Consider the following 25,649-nt stretch of genomic DNA (forward strand, 5'->3'; position numbering starts at 1 on the left):
TAAATTAGTTCAACCATTGTGGAAGACAGTGTGACAATTCTTCAAGGATCTAGAACTAGAAATACCATTTGAGTCAGCAATCCCATTGCTGGGTGTATACCCAAAGGATTATAAATCATTCTACATAAAGACACATGCACAGTTATGTTTATTGCAGCACTATTCACAATAGTAAAGACTTGGAAACAACCCAAATGCCCATCAATGATAGACTGGATAAAGAAAATGTGACAAATATACACCATGGAAACCTATGTAGCCATAAAAAAGAATGAATTCATGTCCTTTTCAGGGACTTGGATGAAGCTGGAAACCATCATTCTCAGCAAACTAACATAGGAACAGAAATCCAAACACCACATGCTCCCACTCATAAGTGGGAGTTAAACAATGAGAAAACATGGACACAGGCAGTGGAACATCACAAGCTGGGGCCTGTCAGGGGGTGGAGGACTAGGTGAGGGATACCATTAGGAGAAATACCTAATGTTGATGACAGGTTGATAGGTGCAGCATATCACCATCACACTTGTATTCCTATGTAACAAACCTGCACCTTCTGTATATGTATCCCAGAATATAAAGTATAATTTAAAAAATTTATAAAATAAAAATAAAGGAGTGTGGCCAGGTGCAGTGTCCTATGCCTATAATCCCAGCACTTGGGGGGCTGATGCAGAAGGACTGCTTGAACCCAGGAGTTTACGAACAGCCTGAGCAACATAGGGGACCCTTCCACTGCTAAAAGTAAAAATGAAGATTAGCTGGGTATGGTTGTGCACACCTGTGGTCCCAGCTACTCAGCAGGCTGAGGCAGGGGGACTGCTTGAGCCCAGGAGTTTGAAGCTTCAGTGAGCCATGATTGTGCCACCGCATTACTGCCTGGGTAAAAGACTGAGACACTGTATTGAAAAATATATAAAAATAAAAATAAAGGTAAATGGGTGGTAAAAACTTTTTCAGACAAAACCCAAAGAATTTACTTGTATAAGAAATGGTAGAGTTTTTCAAGCAAAAGGAAAACATTGCAATGTAGTGACATAAAAACATGTAAAAATATAAAACTCATTAATAAAAAGAAGTTGAGTAAAACTCAGAACATTTTATACTGTAATGATGTTGAGAAAATAAATATTTACAATGATGATTTAAAGGGAGAACTATTAAAAACTACAGTTACAAAAATGTGCTAAGTAACACAACCTATAAACGATAAACATGTGTTATCAAAAACACTTTTTAAATTGTCAGGGGAAGTGAAGCATTTTTTTGTAAGTGATCAAAGTTAAGTTATTATTAGCTTGAAATAATCTGTCAATATGTTTTATGTAAGCATTATTGTAACCACAAGCAAAACCCTTACTAGATACACAGAAGATAAACAGAAATAATTTCAAGCATACCACTACAGAAATTCGTCAAAATGCAGATGGCAAGAAAGCGAGAGAGAAACAAATGATCTACAAACTAACCAGAATATAATGAACAAATGGCATAAGTAAGTTCTTACCTATCACCAATTACTTTGAATGTAAATGAATTTAATTCCACAATTGAAAGACATGAAGAAGCTGAATGGATTAAAAAAAAAAAAAAGACAAGACTCCATTGTATACTACCTATAAGAGGCTTACTTCAACTCTTTGCACACACAGAGACTGAAAACGATTGAATGGAAAAAAGGTATTCCATGCAAATAGAAACAAAAGATAGCAGGGGTAGCTAAGTAGCTATAATTATATAAGATAAAGTGGACTTTAAGTTGAAAACTATAAAAAAGAAAATGATGCCATTATAAAACAATAAAAGGTCAATTCATCAATAAGTTAGAGCAAATGTAAATATACACACACACACACAGACACACATACATATATATATATATATATATATATATACCCAGGCCAGGCATGGTGGCTCACGCCTGTAATCCTAGTAGTTTGGGAGGCTGAGGTGGCAGATCACCAGAGATCAGGAGTCCAAGACAAGGCTAGCAACATGGTGAAACCCCATCTCTACTAAAAATATAAAATTGGTGTGCACCTGTAATCCCAGCTACTCAGAAGGCTGAGGCAGGAGAATTGCTTGAACCCAGGAGGCAGAGGTTGCAGTGAGCCGAGATCATGCCATTGCACCCCAGCCTGGGCAACAAGAGTGAAACTCCATCACACACTCACACACACACACATACAGACACATACTATATATATAAAATGTGTGTGTGTATATATATATATGCATGTGTGTGTGTATATATATATATATACATACGCATGAGCACATCAGAGGACCTGAATATATAAAGCAAATATTAATATAATTGAAGAAAGAGATCTGCAACACAACAATAAGAGAATACTTCAATACCCACTTTCAACGTTGGGCAGTTTGTGTAGATAAAAAATCAATAAGGAACTATTGTCCATAAATCAATAATTTTTTCTATATATTAATATATTTAATTGTGTAGGAAACAAAATTTAGAGTTACTAATCAGAGTTACAATATTAGCTTTTAGAGTAATTGCTTTTTAATGTATTCATCACTAAATCATGGAGAAATCATAAAGTGGAGTTACAAATATTATTTAAAGTAATATGACTTTTACAATTTCCCACATACTTACCATTACTGAGATTTTTATTTATTCTTTTTTTTATATCTATACTTAAAGTTCTAGGGTACATGTGCACAACGTGCAGGTGTGTTACATATGTACACATGTGCCATGTTGGTGTGCTGCACCCATTAACTCGTCATTTACATTAAGTATATCTCCTAATGCTATCCCTCCCCTCACCCTCCACCCTACGACAAGCCCCGGTGTGTGATGTTCCCCTTCCTGTGTCCAAGTGTTCTCATTGTACAGTTTCCACCTATGAGTGAGAACATGTGGTGTTTGGTTTTCTGTCCTTGCGATAGTTTGTTGAGAAGATGGTTACCAGCTTTATCCATGTCCCTAAAAGGACATGAACTCATCCTTTTTTATGGCTACATAGAATTCCATGTTGTATATGTACCACATTTTCTTAATCCAGTCTATCATTGATGGGCATTTGGGTTGGTTCCAAGTCTTTGTTATTGTGAATAGTGCCACAATAAACACACATGTGCATGTGTCTTTATAGCAGCACGATTTATAATCCTTTGGGTATATAACCTGTAATGGAATGACTGGGTCAAACAGTATTTCTAGTTCTAGAAACCTTGAGGAATCACCACACTGTCTTCCACAATGGTTGAACTAATTTACAGTCCCACCAGCAGTGTAAAAGTGTTCCTATTTCTCCATATCCTCTCCAGCACCTGTTGTTTCCTGACTTTTTAATGATCACCATTCTAACTGGTGTGAGATGGTATCTCATTGTGGTTTTGATTTGCATCTCTCTGATGGCAAGTGATGATGAGCATTTTTTTTCATGTGTCTGTTCGCTGCATAAATGTCTTCTTTTGAGAAGTGTCTGTTCATATCCTCACCCACTTTTTGATGGGGTTGTTTGCTTTTTTCTTGTAAATTTGCTTAAGTTCTTTGTAGCTTCTGGATATTAGCCCTTTGTCAGATGGGTAAATTGCAAAAAATTTCTCCCATTCTGTAGGTTGTCTGTTCACTCTGATAGTAGTTTATTTTGCTGTGCAGAAGCTCTTTAGTTTAATCAGATCCCATTTGTCAATTTTGGCTTCTGTTGCCATTAATTTTGGTGTTTTAGACATGAAGTCCTTGCCCATGCCTATGTCCTCAATGGATTGCCTAGGTTTTCTTCTAGAGTTTTTATGGTTTTAGATCTAACATTTAAGCCTTTAATCCATCTTGAATTAATTGTTGTATAAGGTGTAAGCAAAGGATCCAGTTTCAGCTTTCTACGTATGGCTAACAAGTTTTCCCAGTACCATTTATTAAACAGGGAATCCTTTCCCCATTTCTTGTTTTGGTAAGGTTTGTCAAAGATCAGATGGTTGTAGATGTGTGGTATTATTTCTGAGGGCTCTGTTCTGTTCCCTTGGTCTGTATCTCTGTTTTGGTACCAGTACCATTCTGTTTTGGTTACAGTAGCCTTGTAGTATAGCTTGAAGTCGGTAGTGGGATGACTCCAGCTTTGTTCTTTTGGCTTAGGATTGTCTTTGCAATGTGGCCTCTTTTTTTGGTTCCATATGAATTTTAAAGTAGTGTTTTCCAATTCTGTGAAGAAAGTCATTGGTAGCTTGATGGGGATGGCATTTAATCTATAAATTACGTTGGTCAGCATGGCCATTTTCACGATATTGATTCTTCCTATCCATGAGCATGGAATGTTCTTCCATTTGTCTGTGTCCTTCTTTATTTTGTTGAGCAGTGGTTTGTAGTTCTCCTTGAAGAGGTCCTTCACATCCCTTATACATTGGATTCCTAGGTATTTTATTCTCTTTGAAGCAATTCTGAATGGGAGTTCCCTCATGATTTGGCTTTCTGTTTGGCTGTTATTGGTGTATAGGAATGTTTGTGATTTTTGCACATTGATTTTGTATCCTGAGACTTTGCTGAAGTTGCTTATCAGCTTAAGGAGATCTGGGGCTGAGACGATGGGGTTTTCTAAATATACACTCATATCATCTGCAAATGGGGACAATTTGAAATTCCTGGACACATACACCCTCCCAAGATTAAACCAGGAAGAAGTTGTACCCTTGAATAGACCAATAACAGGCTCTGAAATTGAAGCAATAATTAATAGCCTATCATGCAAAACAAGTCCAGGACCAGACAGATTCACAGCCGAATTCTACCAGAGGTACAAAGAGGAGGTGGTACCATTCCTTCTGAAACTATTCCAATATGTAGAAAAAGAGGGAATCCTCCCTAACTCATTTTATGATGCCAGCATCATCCTGATACTAAAGCCTGGCAGAGAAACAACAAAAAAAGAGAATGTTAGACCAATATCCCTGATGACCCTCAATGCAAAAATCCTCAATAAAATACTGGCAAACTGAATCCAGCAGCCATCAAAAAGCTTATCCACCATCATCAACTGGGCTTCATCCCTGGGATACAAGGCTGGTCCAACATACACAAATCAATAAACGTAATCCATCACATAAACAGAACCAAAGACAAAAACCACATGATTATCTCAATAGATGCAGAAAAGGCTTTTGACAACATATAACAGCCCTTCATGCTAATAACTCTCAATACATTAGGTATTGATGGGACATATCTCAAAATAATAAGAGCTATTTATGACAAACCCACAGCCAATATCATACTGAATGGACAAAAACTGGAAGCATTCCCTTTGAAAACCGGCACAAGACAGGGATGCCCTCTCTCACCATTCCTATTCAACATAGTGTTGGAAGTTCTGTCCAGGACAATCAGGCAGGAGAAAGAAATAATGGGTATTCAAATAGGAAAAAAAATCTTTATTTATCCTTACTGATTGAGAGCTCCTATGTGATGTCGTCTTATTTCAATCTGCAGAACTCTCCTTAACATTTCTCTTAAGGCAGGTTAGTAGTAATAACTACTTTCAGCTTTTGTTTATCTGGGATTCTTTTTCTTTCTCTGTCATTTTTGGAGACCAGTTTTGTTAAATACAGGATTCTTGATTGATATATTTTTTAATCTTCTTTTAGCACTGACTATATCAACTCACCACTTTGTGGTCTCCAAAGTTACTTATTAGTATCCTTTGCATATGATAAGCAGACGTCTCCCATTCTGCTTCCAGATTTGCCTTTAAACAGTTTAATTATATAATGTATTTAGGTGTGGTTATCTTTGATTTCATCCCATGTGGAGTTCTCTGAGATTCTTAGATGCTTATATTTTATGTCTTTCACCAAATCTGGAAAGCCTTCAGCCATTAATTCTTCAAACATTCTCTCTGCTCCTTTGTAACTCTCTTTTTTAGGACTATAAAATGTGTATGTTCGTCTCCTTGATGACATACTAATGGTCCCTTAAGTTGTTTACTTCTCTTCAATCTGTTTTTTTTTTTTTTAACTTTCTTTTCCTAAGACTATAATTTTTATATTCTATCTTCAAGTTTGCTGATTCTTTCTCCAGCCTGATGAAATCTTTCTATAAAACCCTCTAGTGATTTTTTTTTTCTTTTCTTGTACTTTTTAGCTATACTTTTTGTTTCTCCTTAGGTTTTCTATAAATTTATTGATTTTCTACTTTGTTCACACATAATTGTGTTGACTTTTCAATGCGTTCCTTTAATTCTTTTAGTATTTTAATACAGATATTTTAATTTTTTTGTCTAGTAGATCCACCATCGGCAATTGTTTCTGTTGGTTTATTTTTTTCCTTAAATGTCTCATCTTTTCTTGTTTCCTTGCATGCTTATACATTTTGCTGAAAACTATACATCTGAATCCAATATTATAATAACCCTAGAATATTAGATCATCCCTTTCCTGCAGTGTTTGTTTTTGTTTTCATTTTTTATGTTTTGATTGTTGTAGGCTGTCTCTGTTGCCGAGTTGGCCTGAAATGTAAACTTAAGGTGTTTTCATGTCTTATTTAACCCTGTAACTTCCCCTTGGCAAGTGTGGTTACTTCTTAATTTACCTAATATATGTGTTTTTAAAAAAACATTTTAGTATCAATGTGTGGCTCCGAAAATGAGACAAGGGCAAAAATAAAAGCGGGAACAAGGCACCAACCTCTTAAATCCCCTTGAAGTCACCTCAGCCAGGAGAAGTACTTACAACAATGGGGGCTGGAGTAACAATAATGGCCACTGCCTCTTTATAATCATCAAAATTAGCAATCAATGATCAGAGCACAGATCCTGATATCTGAGAGTCATTTTTGCACATTCTGGCTTCCCCAAGTTGTGTGCATGCTGCCCTAGGAACACGTACACAGCTGGCTGCTCTGGAACTGGGTGCAAGGGATGGGTAGCTGAACTGGAAGATCAAAATTAACTACAATTTACCGTCCAAACCTTCTTTCAGAAGTTTCAAGACTTCAATAGGCTTCAGAGTTTCAGTGTAGTTATATCAGACATATTCTGAAAGTAAAATTGTTGTCTGGATGAGGAGACAGATTTCTGGTGCTTCCAACTATGCCATCATTCCAGAATCACCTGCTAAAATACATACTTTAAAAAATGACTTCAACTCTCTAATTATACTTGCAAATCTGCAAGCAAACTTGCCTTTTGGATATGTGAGGCATCTGCACGGCCAATTTGGAATATCCTTATTCCTCTTCTTTGCCTAGCTAACTCCTTCTTATCATGTAAATTTAGCTCAAATATCTGAAGGAGATAAGGAAGGGAAAACATTAAGAATGGATTACATGATCAAATTTATATTTTTTCAAATATTTTTCTGGCTAATGATTGCCAAAATTGAAGCACAGAAATCAGTTAGGGGATGATTTCCATAGTGTAGGGTATAGATGACAATTTTAGGGTAGAATGGTAGAAGTGGCAAGAATGGAACTCCATACAAATCTGTCTGATGCAAGACTGCATAATAACTATACTAGAAAGAGGGATATTTTAAAATTTGATTTTATCATTTATTAGGTTTAGGATTATTAGAAAGTCACTTTACCTAAGCATCAATTATTTCATCTCATATATTTTACATGAAAATTAAATAAGATAGTATCAGTGAAGAGTTAGCACAAGAGACTGAATAACACAGAAGGGAGCCAATAACAGGACCTACCTTTGAAAATATCAAATCTGGTTAATTTTGTGACAAATTTAAAAAGAGAGAGACAGCATTTCAGATACTGTATGTGAAAAAAAATCCCCTAAATTCATATGATCTGAAAATATAATATATATAGAAACCTAAATGATTTAGATAATTTCAACCATGGGCAAAAGGAAAATAGAATGATGGAGACCTAGAGTTGGTGTGTGATGAGACTTTGGTCCTAGACTCAATTATCTCTCACTGTTTTGTTGTTGTTGTCATTGTCCGTGGGGAAAATTAATTAACATTGTATCATTAAATATCTTAGATATTAAGAGTCTTGAAATATATAATTACAAAATTTCCTTTTGTTTATAAAAATGAACATCTAGATGCCAAAAGTCCATTTTGTATAGACCACACCATTGGGTACTACCAATAAATGAGCAGATGAGAATCTTTCATTCAATTAACATATACAGGCATAAATTAAGACATTACCAATGATCAGAGAAAGGAAAGCAACTTCAAATTCTCGATTTTTTTTTAAACTATTATCTTTTGTTAACAAAACCATACCATTTTGGTGGTTTTATTTTAATAAAATCATACAGATATATAGATATATATTCTATTAGACATATGTATAATGGCAAATTAAAGGATCGAAAAGAACCAAGGCTCTAAAACAGAAAAATGGTTATGTAAAGTAGAAATGACTTGGACACTATATAGCCATTAAAAATGAACATTTTATAATAAGTGTTAACACATAAAACTGGCATTATCTATGCCTTTTTTGTAACCACTCTAAACATCAAATTGACACTCAAACTACATTTCCCGTGAAAATCCTTTCTGGACTCATAAGTATGGTTTGTAAATCACATTTTAGGCTCCCTGAAATATAAAACAATATGCATCTTCTTGCAAGTCCACTGTATTCTATATCTAGCAAAGTGCATTGCCACTAAAGTGTTTGAAATTTAGCAACATTGCATATTACCAAAGACTAGAAAAGAATAGAGATATGGTTGTTTTGTTCAATATTTACTGAAGTGGTGATAAATGATAAGGACTTTTATTTATTTTCAAATAGTACAGTTTTGTTAGTACTTCATATCATCTTTGTAATACAAGGTGAAAATTAGAAGACAGCCATTTAAAAGCAGTCTATTTTTGTCTATGGTTTTATTTGCATCTGTAATGAGATAATAAATAACTGATAATTTGTAATAAACATTTTCATCTTTATTTATGAACAGAAAAACAATTGCTATTTTAAAATACCAGAAACAGAATTTTGGACAAACATGTACAGACTATATACAGAACATTACTTCTCATGTTTTAAGTTGCAGTTTATATATGATTTGGTTTCCACAATTAAAATTTTTAATACTAATTCTTCCAGTAAACTATCTCTTTAAATAAATTATTCTTCACCTAATTGACAACAAAGTGTTGCTTTCGTAAGTTTTCCCCTAATAATCATGTATATTTTAAAATATTTAAAACTCCAAAACTATTGTCAAATATTTGAATTTTTCAAATGAATATTATACTTTCAGAATACATTAACTTGGACATATTTACTTTAAAGAGGGGTGCAAATATAAAAACACAAAACTTCAATTTTTTAAAATCATGCCTTCCATAGAACTACTTAAGATATCAAAATGTGTACAACAATGAATATATCAAAATATGTGCAAGAATTATTTTTAAAAGGTTTGAAATTACAAAAGCATTGTCACTCAAAATAATGTATTCTTTCCTGTATATAATAGGAAACTATTGTTGATAAAAATGAGGATAGGTAATTCTATAATGTTGTATTACTCTGCTTGTGTTACTATAAAGGAATACCTGAGACTGGTAAATTTATACAGAAATTTATAATTTATAAAGAAAGGAGATTTAATGGTCTCATGGTTCTACAGGGAATACAGGTAGTGTGGTGCTGGCATCTGCTTCTATTGCAGGCTTCCGGAAGCTTATCCTCATGATGGAAGGTGAAGTGGGGAGGAGGGATGTCATATGGCAAGAGTGAGAGCAAGAGAGAGAAATAAGGGAGGTGCTACACTCTTTTAAATAACCAACTCTTGTGTGAGCAAACTGGACAATAACTTATCCATCACCACGGCAATGATGCTAAGCCATTCACAAGGGACCTGCCCCCTAAACCAACCACCTCCCACAAGGCTCCACCTCCAACACTGGGAATCACATTTCAACATGAGATTTGGAGAGGACAAATGTTCAAACCACATCAGATGGTGTGACTGAATGATTGATTAATCGCAAAAACTGAGCTTATTATTGGAAACCTGGGTTCTGGGTTTTGAAACACAATTCAGATTTATTTTTAAAAGATGCCATCTGTGAATAAATAGTTAGTTCATGTATTGTGCTGAAGGGGAGTTTTTAAACAAAAATGGATGAATCTTTAAAATTGTTGGTTAGTGAATTCATTTCTAAAAAGGCTCACAAAAACAACACGCTTGATCAATTTTTGATGGAGCCATTAAAATTAAAGATGCCATTTTTGTCAAAGTGATAAAAATGTCTCTCATCTAAAATACTCAGACACTCAACTGAGTTAAGAACATTAGAACCAAGAGACTCATAAAATGTTTTGGCTTCAAGATAGAAGGCAGCTATAAAATTTGGAATCTTTCCCATTCTTATGTGGTAGACTTGATGGATTCTCTTAGTGATAAAGAATTAGGAGAGAAAGTTAGACGTATTGAATAGATTCTAATCTTAATTACAAAAGAAATCTGAGAGTTAATTAAAGGATTTACAAACATTTACAAAGATTATGCAGTATCTTTCCCTCTTGTTTTATTAAAAGATAGATAGAGGATGGTTTCAATTTGCTTTACTTTTCATACTTGAAAGACTTCTGTCATTTTTGAAATGGAAAGACAAAGATATGTTTTTTGTTTTTGTTTTTTTTCCTTGAGAGTCTTTGGACTCATTAAGATGATCTATCTATAGGGGGCTCAGACACATAAGCATTTTTGCTGAGCAATTATATTTAGTCTTTTCTTCTCTGGATTATAGATTTTTTTAAGTTGTTAGTAACTCTCAAAGAGATAGTTATAGCCTACTTTATTTGTGTTTTCTCCAAACAGAAGCAACACCAACTAAATTTGTTTGCATGTGCTTTTAGTGATTGCTGACCCAGCAAGTTTATCCAATAAATACGACTAATGGAAGATTGCCCAAAGTGAAATACAGCCTTTTAGATTTTAGAAAACCTCCCCACACAGGAGTGACATTGCCAAATCATTACCAGAATTTTCCCACTGAATGAGCAGAGACCTGAAAACAAGCATGGGTGTGTGTTAATGCAGTGTCACGAAAAAAGCAGACAAAATTTTTCCCATCTGTGACTGACCTCTCCGGAGAATTTATACTCAAGTATGAGAAGGCATTTGCATTTGAGATTATTTAGCAATCTAGTAATCCCCTACTACCACCACTTTCATGTACTACTCAATACTCACCTAACTTTCATCATTGGAATATTTTATAAATGCAGAAAATAAAAGTATTTTGGCTCAAAGTCACATATACAGCCAAAGGTATTGCCAGAACTAAGATCCATACATTTCAGACTCCAGTTCAAATGTTTTGTTGAAATTGTTTCTATTTATTTGTTTTCATTATTACTCTTACTATTTTGTATTATACATGCTGCTTGATGATTTTGACTATGTATTTTATTTTAAAAATATATTTATTTTATTTTAGAGACAGGGTCTCACTCTTTCATCTGTGTTGGAGTGAAGTGGCAGAATCATACCTGATGGCAGCCTCAAACTCTTAGGCTCAAGCAATCCTCCCTGCTCAGCCTCCTGAGTAGCTAGGACTACACATGTGTACCACCATGACTGGCTAATTTTTTTTATTTAATTAATTTATTTTTTTAGAGATCAGGTTTTTGCTTTGCTGCCCAGGCTGGTCTCGAACTCCTGGGATCAAGCAAGCCTCCTGCCTCTGCCTCCCAAAGTGTTAAGACTACAACTGTGAACCACGAGGCCTGGCTGATTGACTGTTTTACCTCAATTGCTGATTTGATGTTTATAAAGCACTGGTTTTAACACTAACTGTCATTTAAGATAGTTACCAGTAAATAGTTCACTGTTTTAACTTACAAAAGACTTTTAAATTAGTTTCCAACATTAAGATTATATTCTTCCACACATATGTGAAGTCATTACCCTCAAATAAATGATTAGTATAAAGTTTTGTCACTGTGAAAGGTCAATGGTGCTTCCATCTTCAAATGGAAGTGTCTTGCCTATGTCTAAGCACTGACTAAATCACATAGTGCACAGGTTTAATAAGACACCAAGATGTTATGACCTCATTTTGCAACAAAATTCACATTACGAGTAAGAAACAAAAAATAACTGGTAAAGAAACTGAAAGTAAATATTTTTACATAAAACGTTAATATACACATACAATTAAAGCCTTTTGTCTGTTTACACTCTTACTATAGTCCTATATTGCTCTGGCAAGCATTACGTTGATTTAGTCTTTTTACTAAATATCTATCAATGATCTATTAAAAATGATCTATTAAAATAACCATTATACTAAATATGTTTACACAGTGCAGCAGTTTAACTATAATGAATAATGTGCTTTATACTTTTGAACCACCTGTAACAGAGAAAATGGTGTTTCAAAGTGACAGATTTCTGTGGTGATCATTAAAAAGTCAAACAAGGAAAAAAATACATGAACCATTATTTTGTTGATGGAGTAGGTATGACTAAGTAGAGCAGACTACTGTCCATATGCATTTTCAGAGGCACATTGGTCTTTAGTCTCAGCATCATAATGCCCCTATGGAAATTCGGGCATTATAAACATTATTTTACTTTAGTTATTATTTGTAGAATGTCCTGAAAGGATGCATGGTTGTTAATTCTTCTGATGCAGTTTAGCAAGAGTTACCTTTCACACAGTATATTTTTTATTTAACAAAGATTAAGTTCCACCAAAGTATAACTTAGGGAAGTTTTAATTGACACAAATTGGAAGGGAAAAATGAAAGCAGTTTATAGGAAAGGCGAGCAATGATTAAAGTTTCCTGGAACCCTCTGAACAACAAGGTTTACCAGATAGCTTAATTAGGGAATAATGAAAAAATAATAATTGAGGGAACAAAGACAATGTATCATACTTTTGAGCTCCAAATAGAAACAGTTCTACGGTCAATAGTAAGCCAACCTACTTAAGTAATGTGATCCCTTTTCATCCAATTAATGTGTTATGATCATCAATCATACCTGATACTATATGCTTAGGTTTCTGAGAGCAATCATTTGTAATAACTAGGAAAAATACTACCAAATAAATAACCGATGAGAAATTTAAACCAAATGAATCATAATTTCCTATTTAGGAGATAAGAGTTAAACACTTTGAACAGTAACATTTTCCAACATGTGATTTTTTTTTTTTTTTTAACCTTAGTATAAGAGAAAGCAAATAAATAAAACATTGGAGAGTTAAAAGTAAATACTGGTTACTCCAGAAGAGAGCATGCCTTCTGCATTCAGGAATTTATATATACTATGAAACAGATATACACACCCTAGAAGATCTTAAAAGACTTCATGAAGTAAAGCAATCTGGTTCAGTGGAGACTTAGAAATATTATTTGATCAGAAGCACTCAGGAATAATTACACATATGTGGCAATTGACAGTTATTCTGGCAAATATTTACCAACTCCAAACAAACAGATTTGGTTGAGGGTACAAGATGCATAAATTAAAGAAATGTTCTGTCCCCAAAAATATGGTACAACAACTATGGAATTAAGAATGACTTCTGGCTTATAATTTTCAGACAGATGCTTTTGGGCAGTGGACAATAGCCAGTAAGGGTTAAAAGAGACAGGAAGCTATCTCTCTAGACCTGATCTAACTACCACATGATACACAGAAATAAAACTTGTGAATCAAGATGCAGTGAAATGTCAACTATCTCCAAACAGCAGATGAAGCCTGCAAGCAAATGTGAAGCAGAAAACATGAGAGTTAAAGCAAGGATTCCAAAGTCAGCTAGCCTCTGTTCTTATCCTGAGTCCTCATCCTAATAGCAATGTCACCTAAGGATGATAGCAACATTTTTAAGCCTCAAGTTTGCCACACCTAAAATGTGAATGCTAACTCTAGGCACCTTGTTAAAGTAGTAATAAAGCATAAATAAGAGAATTAATGTAAGGCATTGGGCCAATAACTTCATCTCTAGTACTAGACTCCTATTTACTTAGAAACAAGAAAGGGAAAATACATAGCCCCAAGGAAAATATCCCAGTGGTTTTTCACTTCAATAGGGCCAATAAAAGCAACAATTCAGCTCTGTTACAAAAAGGAAAATCTGATAAAATGGATAAAAAATAAGGGAATATAGTCCTTCAAAATCTTCAAGAACTTTGAAAGGTAGTAATTGGTTACTAAAGTTTGAAATAGAAAGCTCAAAGAGTAGGACAAATAAAGGAGACTTGTATTATGGCTGTGAGACAAAGATGAATGAAGAACCGACATGATTCTCGTAAGAGGGGTTGACGCGTAAAGATGTAAACATGTAAAGATGAAAATTAATAATTATCACATACAATAACTTTCCAAGTTATTACATGCTATATTAGTCATAACACATTATTGAAAATATGCATACTTATTATATTACACAAAGATAAAAATAACTACACTGGCCATTTTGCCACTTAAATCAACTATAACTTAATATGACCTTGTAGTTTTAATTAATATAAATTCATTCATATGAGCTTATGAATATTGTTTTTAAATCTCAAATGCAAATTATTTCAGTCTTCATTGCAGCATTTTAGAATATATTTTAGCTAAAGATACTGGATAATTGGTAATGACATATAAATATCTTAATATGTTTCAAAGATTTTTAGTTTGTAAATTTGTTGGTCTGAAAAAATCCTTGTGCTCTCAATGTAAATGGTTCTTTCAATCACTCTAACTGTGACAAATTAGGGGTGCATTCCAATGTTTCAAAGTAGTTTTTTTCCCAAGATGGAATATTAGGGGCTGTTAGCATGCCACTTGAAAATAGCAAGATAGTGCATAAAGATCAACTCTGTTAGCTGTATTTTGAGAAAGAAAATGAGAATCTACTGGAATCATGAAAGACACTCCAGATCTAAAGGAGGAGAAGAGGTGGGCAGACAGATGCCATGACAGCATTTGGTTGATAAAAGTGAGTGTAGCCCCAGTACATGACAGAGGCACAGAACCTCCTTTTATGACTCATCTTTTCACAGGGAATTCGAGGCCAAGGGAGAGCATTTCGTTTCTCCCCAGCCTTGGAGCTAACTTGGGGATAGGTTTAGAGACAGTGAGAGTGAAAGATACCATGAGAAGCGTCAGGTGTTTACCCAGACCCAGGGCCAAGAACAGGACACAACTTTTAATCAGGTGTATACAAAGTCAGTCATTCTTTCGTGATATGGCATTATGATGGCACAGGCATTTTAGTTTCAAAGACTAGAGTAGAGGCCAAAGACTAGAGTACTCACTCTGGAGTAGGGTAGGTGCCTTCACACTCAGAATTGTGAAAAGCGGCTCAGTAGTAGGTGCTAGAATTGTGCTCTCCATGGTCACAGGCCTGGGGAAGGAGGAGAGCTGCTACAGCTCTGGTTTCTCCTGGGCAATGAGATTTGCAGCTAGAGTCAGCTTGGGGACCTGGAAACAGTCTGTGTGTGTCATTGCTGGATGCCGTAGTCTGCTCCCCAGAGATCCTGGTGCAGCAGGGTGCCCTCTGCTCCACTCCTGGGAAGATCATCAGGCATTTAGGACATCCGCTAACATGAACTAGCAGTCTGAGCTGTCCCATCTTTCCTGTGCAGAAATCTTGGTGCAGGAAGACCCTGTCTTCCTCATACTTGGTCAGAGCTCTCCAGGCATTCTGAGTACCTACTTGCCTGGTTCAGCAGCCCAAACCACACCACCCTTTCTGTGTAGAGATCCTGGTACAGGGAGGCCCTCTCCACTTTACACCCAAGCAGACATCCAGGCATTCTGAGCACCTGCTTGCCTGGCTCAGCAGCCCGAGCCACACCACCCTTTCTGTGCAGAGATCTTGGTACATGGAAGCCCTCTCCACTTCACATCCAAGCAGATTTCCAGGCATTAAGAGCACCCACTTGCCTGGTTCAGCAGCCTGAGGCACCCTACACTTCTGGTGGAGTGACTGTGCTGCAGTGGGGTCTCCTACACCTACACCCTGCAAATTTCCAGGTAACTGGAGCACTCACTCTCCTGGATTAGGAGTTGAGGTTATCCCCACATACTATGCAGAGAACTTGGGGCCAAGGAGGTTTCCCAGCTTCAAACCTAGGCACATTTCTGGGTGCTTGGTGGCTTATCCCCCACCTCCCAAGGATTGAGCAGGGAGCACAGAATGTTGTGTATTCCATGAATCAGTCCATTGTCTGAGGGAACAGAGAGTTCCCAGTAAACCCAGCCACATTGGCACAGCCCAATATAAAATCTGCTGAAATGCATAGGGCCCTAGAGCCAAAGCAAAAAGACTCTTCCCAACATTGTTTACAATCACACCCCAGAATGGGGACAAAGGTAAAAGGGAAAGAGAAAGAAAAACAAAACAAAACATATTTTATTACAGGGAGAGAAAGAAAAAAAATTCCCATATTAAAATGATTACAAAAATTAGAAGTTCTAGTGTCTCCAGATAAGAAACCAGAACAAGAATTCTGGAGCTATGAAAAATCTGAATGCAGTGACACAACCAATGGATCACACTAGCTCTCCAGTAATGGTCACTAACCAAAATGGAAATTCAGAAATGACAGATAAAGAATTCAAAAGCATGGATTGCAAAGAAACTCAAAGAGACCCAAGACAAGGTTGAAAATCAACATGGAGAAACTTATATATCAATCCAGGACATGAAGGAAGACATAAACACCTTAAAAAGAAATCAATCAGAATTTCTGAAATTGAAAAACTAGTTTAAGGAATTTCAAAATATAATTGAAACATTTATTAATAGATGGACCAAATAGAAAAAAATAATTTCAGAGCTTGGAGCTGGTCCTTCAAACTAATCAAATTAGACAAAAATTAAGAAAAAATAATTTTTAAAAATGAACAAAGTCTTCAAAACTACAGAATTATGTAAAGCAACCAAACCTACAAAATATCGGCATTTTTGGAATCAAAGGAAAAACTAAACAACTTGGAAAACATATTTGAGGGATTAATTCAAGAAAATTTCCCTAATCTTGCTAAAGAGGTAAACATCCAGATACAAGAAACCCAGAGAAGAACTGTGAGAAACTGTACAAAATACACATCACCAAGGCACAGAGTCACCAGACTGTCCGTGGCTAACCCTAAAGGAAAAATCTAAAAGGTAACTTGAGAAAAAGGCTAGATCACATACAAAGGAAATTCCATCATGCTAACAGCAGACTTTTCTGCATAAATTTTATAAGCCAGAAAACATTGGAGGCCTTTTTTTCAGCATTCTTAAAGAAAATAAATTAAAACCCAGAATATCATATACCACCATCTAAGCTTTATAACAAAGGAGACACAATTTTTTTTTCTAGTCAGAGAAACACCAAGGAAATTCATTATCACTACACCAGCCTTAAAGAAGATTCTTATGGGAGTTCTAAACATGGAAATGAAACATTGATACCTGCTACCACAAAAACACACTTAAGTACATAGGCCACAGAGCCTATAAAGCAACAACACAATAGAAACTAAAAAGCAACAAGCTAGCAACCTCACAACAAGATTAAACCTCACATATCAATATTAACCTTGAATGTGAATGATCTAAATGCCCCACTTAACAGGCACAGAGTTGCGAGTTGGATTAAAAAGCGAGATTCATTCATCTGCTGTCTTTAAGAAACCCATCTCACACATAATGACAGCCATAGGTTCAAAGTAAAGGGTTGCAGAAAGATCTATCACTCAAATGGGGGAAAAAAAGGAGTTGCTATTCTTATATCAGATAAAATAAATTTTAAACAATGATTTTATAAGGCTAAAGAAGGACATTACATAATGACAAAGAGTTGAAATCAACAAGAGTACTTAATTATTCTAAATACATATGCACCCACCACTGAAGCAACCAGGTTAGTAAAACAACTACTTCTAGACCTATGGAAAGATATACACAGCCACACAATAACAGTAGGACTTCAACACCCTACTGACCACATTAGATAGACCATTGATGCTGAAAACTAACAAAGGAATTCTGGACTTGAATACAACAGTGACCAACTGTATCTAACCGAAATCTATAGCACACTCCACTTATCAACCACAGAATATACATCCTACACATAAGACATTCTCCAAGATCAACATTATGTTTGCCCATAAAGCAAGTCTCAATAAATTTTAAAAAAATCAAAATGACACCAACCAAATTATCAGATCATAGTGGAATAAAAATATAAATCAATATATGTAATGGTTTCTCCAAACCACATAAGCACATGGAAATTAAACAACTTGCTCCTGAATAACTTCCAAGTAAACAATGAAATTAAGGCAGAAAACAAATATTTATTTGAAATATATGAAAACAGAGACACAACAAACCAAAATATATGAGATGCAGTGAAACTAGTGTTAAGGGGAAAGTTTATAGCTCTAAACATCCACATCAAAAAGTTAGAAAGATCTCAAATTAATTAATTTTCTAATCTAGCAATCACATTACTGGGTATATATCCAAAGGGAAATAAATGATTCTGCCGAAAAGACACATGCACTCTTAGGTTCACTGCTGTTCTATTCACAATGGCAAAGACATGGAATCAACCTAGGTTCTTATCAACAGTGGACTGGATAAAGAAAATGTGGTACATATACATTGTGGAATACTATGCAGCCATAAAAAATGAAATCATGTCCTTTGTGGCAACATGAATGGGGCTAGGTACCATTATCCTAAGTAAATTACATGCTCCACTTGCAAGAGGGAGCTAAACATTAGGTACTCATGGACATTAAGTAGCAATAATAGACATGGGGACTACTAGAATGGGGAGGGATAGATGAGGGAAAAACTAATGATTGAGTACAATACTCACTAGCTGCGTGACAGGATCATTCATATCCCAAACCTCAGCATCACAAAATATACCCATGTGACAAACCTGCACATGTACCCCTTGAATCTAAAATGAAAGTTAAAATTATTAGGTACATTAATATACTCAGAAAAATATCTATATCTTTCTACATGGAGAGATAGTTCAGAGATTATATATATATGAGGAAAGTTTATAGCTCTGAACACCTACATCAAAAAGTTAGAAAGATCTCAAATTAATTAATTTTCTAACCTAGCAATCGCATTACTGGGTATATATCCAAAGGGAAATCCATATATATATATTATATATATATATACATATAGAGAGTGAGTTTATATATGTATATACACACACACACACACATACACATACATACACACACACATATACACACACACGTATCTCAAAATATATCAAAATATGAATGTATATATCAAAATCCTAAAAGACGAAAAGAGCAAAATGATTTGAGAAATATTTATCTATGTCAGAAACAAGAAAGTGATTAGACAGAATGCAGTGAAGTTGCATTAGAGGTAATCTGAAGGTTATAAGATTACTAAGTGGGATAAGTGTTGGCAAAGTAAAAACAGTAGTAAGATATAAAGGTTGCTATGTGGTTGACTTGCAATAATAGCTATTATAATAGGATAATTTCAACAACAATTTCTTAAAATATACATATGTATAACAGATATTAGAATACCACACAATATGAGTATAAAAGGATGCTGTAGTCATCATTTTTGTATTTAAAATATATCATATATCTAAAATGTTATCAGTCTAAAAAGAATAAACCACTTACTTAAAATCTACTACTCTTGCTAAAACGGAAAGCCTAAATGGAACAAATAAGACATCATGTTTCATAAATAGATATATAAGCCCCTTTTCAATTATTTGAGTTCCCACAGCCAGGATGAGAGTAAAATAATGAACACATTCCTATACATGGGGGCTCTTTGTGTGTTTTGCATGATAATTAAAGACAAAGATTCTAATGACTGACAATTCTGGGATTTCAGAGAAAGGACAGTTCACAAAAGTCATGAACTACCCCGAATTTTTCTCTTCTGGTACTCTGTAATCCAGAGTGCTCAGCTTCCTCTTAATGCTGCATCCTCCTGTGGTTGTACAATGGCTTCCTATCTTACAGTCACAAGAGGAAGCTACTATTGGCTTCCTCATTCCTATTTGCTGCAAGAGAGGTGGCAGATGCCTCTTTCTAACTATGAAAAATAAATTTTCATCCCTGTTAATGCCCCATACATAGGTACCTAGAAAGCAGTACCTATCACCAGTTTAATGTCAATCACTAAAGTATTTAAAGCTGAGTTTCTGAACAAATGGCTAACAACACAGGTGAGATTCAGCTTAGATTTAGTGTAGACGTATCAGTGCCGAGATGTGGAGTTCTGGCCAATCACCTAAATAAATACGCAGTCAGGAAGAGGTGAGATGTATTTAAGGGAACTGACTATGTTGTCTACTTCATCTAACACGGAGAGCTTTCCCATACTCATGTGGCATGAGAAACTAATTCAAAATATGTAAATTCTAAAAGTGAAGAATCTTATGTTTTAATTTAAAAACATGAACAATAGGTAAGTACATGTAAAATATAGGCTTAAAATGGTTATAATAACCAGAAGTTCTGCCTGTTAGTAGCTAAACAGATATTTCTCTGCCCTTTTTAATCCATGTCAAACAAATCAAAGAACAGGTACTTAATATGACACTTAATTATATGGTTGGCTAATTTCAATAAGCTCAATTATCACTTGTACTGGTGATATTTTAAATTGCAGGACAGAGAAGTACATATTCTACAATTACATCCAACAATCAAATTATTGTGAATCTATTTGTCAGGAATTTAAAAAATAGATGTGATATTTCCTTTTGACAGATGAAGAACCTAAGTCTTACAAATGTCAAGTAACTTCTCCAAGGTCACTTAGTTAACAAAAGAAGATGCCAAGACCATAGCCAATTATTTTAATAGAATCCAGTTATTTTTCCACTACATGCATTACAATGTAGCTACATTTTATCTATGTATAACAAGATGCTAGGACACTTTCTGTCTTGATTTTGGAGACAAAAAGTCTCCAAAGGTTCTTAGCTTCACTTAAGCTACGAACAATACAAAAAATGCCAAGTATACTTATATTCCATAGTGAAGAGCTAGCCCATGGGTGTAGGATTTATAATATATATGGTCTAAAACCTGTCTAGTAACTTTTGGCCTATCACCCTTTTCTAAATTAAATAAGAGGTTTGAGACTGAAGACACCAGGAAAAAGACTTTCCTTTTTGGGGAAATGTGTAGGACTCCTGAGATTGAGAGAATTTGCCTTTAGCAATGTTCACTAGAGTTATAAAGTATGTAAAATGTCAGCCTCAGGATTTGACACAGTGTAGACACTCAATGATAAAAACTAGTGTAACCCTTAAGATGGGTCTGACCATAAGTTATAGAATACCCAATTTTAGCTGGCTTAAAACAATAAGAAAAATTATTGGTTAACAAAAGTGGAAGCTGTGGTGAGAATGGGCTTCAGCAAAGGTCAGAGAGACTCAGGAATTTCATCATGGATCCAAGTTTTGTAACCCTCCTAAAGTGCACAGTTTCAGTTTTACTCTAAGGCTGGTGTCTCGCCATGTAGGTGGCAATTTAAAACTACTTGTTGTGGTGTTTACATCTAGCAAGACACGGAAAAATTTAGCTTTCATAGCTTTCATTTAAACACAAGAAATACTCTTTCCTCAATATGTTCAGTAAGTCTATCTTCAAAATACATTGATCCATCCAAGCCTACTCTAAGCCATTCCTGCGAGACTGAAAAGATCAAATATCTTTTGCCTAAGACAATTAGATGGGATATAACAGAGGTTGAGTGCGGAGCTGGGAGGGCAACCACGATGTCCATAACTTCTAGGTAGAATCTTCACTATTTACATTCTTTTTTATTTATAAACAGGGACCACTTAAAATGCTAACCTATAAGCTTAGACTCGTTAAAAGAAATTTTAAAACGATCATTGCTATTACGAGTCTGTGTGGTTTTTACAGCAGTAAAGGAGAACAGGATTTAGAAAATGCATTGGTTTGATGAAAAACAAAGGTTGAAAGACTCGATTAGAAAATAGAGCACAGAAAAGTAATTCCATCAGAACAAGGATTCCACAGTGGGCTCTGACTTGAAGGAGAGAAGACACAAAGAAAATCAAACAAAACCAGAGTTCTGTCACTTCAACGTCCCCTTCAAAATGCATGGTGAAATTTATTTGCTAATGTAACCATGTATTAGCACCCATGGAGTGGTGTGCTGCTGAAAAGATACCTGAACATGTGGAAGCAACTTTGGAACTGGGTAACAGGCAGAGGTTGGAGCATTTTGGATGGCTCAGAAGATAGGAAAACGTGGAAAAGTTTGACTTCCTAGAGACTTGTTGAACGGCTTTGCCCAAAATGCTGAAAGGGATATGGACAGTAAAGTCCAGGCTGAGGTGGTCTCAGATGGAGATGAGGATCTTGTTGGGAACTGGAATAAGGGTGACTCTTGCTATGTTTTAGCAAAGAGACTGGCAGCATTTTGCCCCTGCCCTAGATATTTGTTGAATTTTGTACTTGAAAGAGACGATTTTGGGTATCTGGCAGAAGAAATTCTAATCAGCAAAGCATTGAAGAGGCGACTTGTGTGCTGTTAAAGGCAATCAGTTTTACAGGGGAAGCAGAGCATAAAAGTTCTGAAAATTTGCAGCCTGACAATGCAATAAAAAAGAAAATCTCATTTTCTGTGGAGAAATCCAAGCTGGCTGCAGAAATTTGTATAAGTAACAAGGAACCCAATGTTAATCCCCAAGACAATGGAAAAAGTATCTCCAGCACAAGTCAGAGGTCTTCATGGCAGTCCCTCCTACCACAGGTCCAAAGGCTGAGGAGGAAAAAGTGGTTTTAGGGGCCAGTCCCAGGGTCCCCATGCTGTTTTCAGCCTACAGACTTGGTGTCTTGTGTACCAGCCACTCCAGTTGTGATGGAAAGGGGCCAACATAGAGCTTGCGCCGTGGCTTCGTAGGGTTCAAGCCTCAAGCCTTGGCAGCTTCCACGTGGTTGAGCCTGACAGTGCACAGAAGTCAAGAACTGGAGTTTGGGAACCTCCACCTAGATTTCAAAAGATGTATGGAAATGCCTGAATGCCCAGGGAGAAGTTTGCTGCAGGGGCAAGGCCCTCATGGAGAACCTCTGCTTGGGCAGTGTGAAAGGGAAATGTGGGGTCAGAGTTCCCACACAGAGTCCCTACTGGGGTACCACCTAGTGGAGCTATGAGAAGAGGGGCACTGTCTTCCAGACTCAAGAATGATAGATTCAGTGACAGCTTGCACCGTGCACCTGAGAAAGCCACAAACAATCAACGTCAGCCCGTGGAAGCAGCCAGGAGGAAGACTGTACCCTGCAAAGCAACAGTGGCATGCTCTTGTACTTCCCAACCTCCAGAAATGTGAACTGAATAAACTTATTTTCCCTATAAATTACCCACTCTGTGGTATTCTGTTATAGCAGCAGAAAATGAACAAAGGCACAGAGAAAGCAAACTCCTTTGTCTCTGAAAAAAAGTGTCTATCTGAAAATTAAGTTTAATATGAGATACCACATGAGGTATTTTTGTTAAAGGAAGAGGTTTAAAAAGAACACAGAGGCAGAGTTGGAATTCTGACCTTTCATATGGAACCATAGAAAATTCTACGTTATAAAACTAATTGAAACCTCTTCAAAATGTTAAACATTCCACATCATCGGATCAAATGATAAAATTTTTGGTGACTCAGTACAAAGGAATGATACAAGATCAAAAATAAAATAATGCTACAGATGTGGTCTTCCCTCTTTGATTTTTAAACAAATCATTTCAGAATGGTAATGCAGTGTCATGCATTAGAGAAAGCACTAGATTTTGAAGATGCTTTCTCTCCAATTTGTTTCAAATTTCTATGTTCATATACCTTAATATACAAATTCCTTTAATTCATGGATATGTTACTCAGGGATATAAGGATCTTGGAAATCTGCCTGCTTCTGCACACCTTCCACCACCAATATTTTATAACCCTTTAACATTCTATGTTTTTGAAAGTTTGAGGACTATGTTGCCCAGAACTATAGAAATGAAACGTTCTAAAAAGTTGTAATGATTTTTCAGAACCTTTTTTTTCTTTTTTAGGATAGGGTCTAATGTTGTCACCCAAGTCGGAGTTCAGTGGCATGATTATGGCTCTCTGCAGCCTCAATCTTCTGTGCTCAAGCGATACTCCTGCCTCAGCCTCCTGAGTAGCTGGGACTACAGGTGTGCACCACCACTCCCAGCTAATTTCTGCATTATTTGTAGAGATGGGGTTTTGTCATGTGCTCAGGCTGGCCTTGAAATCCTGGGCTCAAGCAATTTGCCTGCCTTGGTCTCCCAAAATGCTGAGATTACAGGCATAAGCCACCATGTCCAGCTGATTTTTAGCATCTTTGACTAAAAAAATCTAAAATACCAATGTTATAAGTTATAAGGCATGAACACACTCAACGTTAAAAGACAATGACAAATTGTTTCAGGAAGAGATTGCATCAATTTACCTCTCATCAGCAGGCAAAATTATTAATGTTCTCTAAACATTCTAACTTGATTATAAATGATTAATAGTTTGCCAATATGGTAGATCTGAAATGGTATCTCACTTCGTTCTAAATTTTTAATTTTCTGGTTACCAATAACATTGAAAGTACTTTTATAGGTTTATTGATCATTCTTCTTTCTTCTTCCGGCAAATATATCTTTATGCCTTTTGACTATTTTACACTGAGATTCTGGAGATTTTAGATTGTATATAGATGTTTTTGTATATCTCAATACTAATGATTTTATTTTATGTGTTACATATATCTTCAGTTTTATGTTAGTAAAGACAAGTTTACAGATTGTCTTTGTACTTTATGTACTTTATCAAATGTATGTTGAAAATCTTAATTGTACAAGAGTCTAATTTCTCAATATTGTTCTCCATGGTTTGCACACATTTTTCTTTACTATTTATTGTTAATGTGTTGCTTAAAATTTTCCCTTACATTATGAAGACTCTCCCATTATTTACTTTGAAATTACTAACAGACTGTTTTGCACATTTAAGTATTCAGCTGGAATTGATTTGGGATTACTGTAGTCATTTTCAAATATTTTCACATGCATATTCAGTAGCTGGTTCTACAGCTTTCTTAATAATCCATTCTTTCCCACTAATCTGCAAAGACATTTCTATGATATATAGTTTTCATATTTGCATGGATTTGTTTGTAGACTCTCTTTTTTTATCAGACTCTTCCACGAATATCTCCTAGCTATTACCACACACTTTTATTTTCTTTTTATAAATTATATTTCTCTTTACATTTGTTTTATTTTATTTCTAAGGAAAATAATAATTATATATATTTGTGGAGTAAAATGTGATGCTGTGATACATCTACACATTGTAGTAGATTAAATCAAGACAATTAACATATTCATCATCACACATCTTTTCTGGTGAAAAAATTTAAAATCTATTATTTTAAACTTCAAAATGGAAAGAGCAACAAAAGAAGAAAGTTTGGGCATGAGATCAAATTTAAGCTATTACTAGCATAAAATAGCCTGTTTTAAAATGTCTTATGCAAACTTCATAGTAATCACTTTCTCTTACTTGCTTAGGTTATATAAAAATTGTTGTGATATGGTAGAAGACCTAAACCTGTTCATTTAAAGATAGATTAGATAGATAGATAGATAGATAGATAGATAGATAGATAGATAGATAG

At 35.3% G+C, this 25,649-nt stretch overlaps 1 protein-coding gene across 6 annotated transcripts in view; it reads right to left on the bottom strand.

Moving 5' to 3' along the window:
• The window catches only part of LRFN5 (leucine rich repeat and fibronectin type III domain containing 5), a 281,483-nt gene that overhangs the window by 160,794 nt on the left and 95,040 nt on the right, over positions 1-25,649 (bottom strand). Inside the window, exons 2-3 of one of the 6 annotated variants that reach the window (XM_023222647.1) lie at positions 7,669-7,685; positions 7,149-7,250 (exon numbers count right to left, since the gene is read on the bottom strand). The exons of the other annotated variants lie outside the window; for them this stretch is intronic. The gene's annotated coding sequence lies outside the window, so the exon portion shown is untranslated. The remainder of the gene's footprint in view (positions 1-7,148; positions 7,251-7,668; positions 7,686-25,649) is intronic. 6 annotated transcript variants of the gene reach the window in all.

Source organism: Piliocolobus tephrosceles, chromosome 6 (assembly GCF_002776525.5).
Source record: "Piliocolobus tephrosceles isolate RC106 chromosome 6, ASM277652v3, whole genome shotgun sequence".
NCBI classification, from domain to species: Eukaryota; Metazoa; Chordata; class Mammalia; order Primates; family Cercopithecidae; genus Piliocolobus; species Piliocolobus tephrosceles.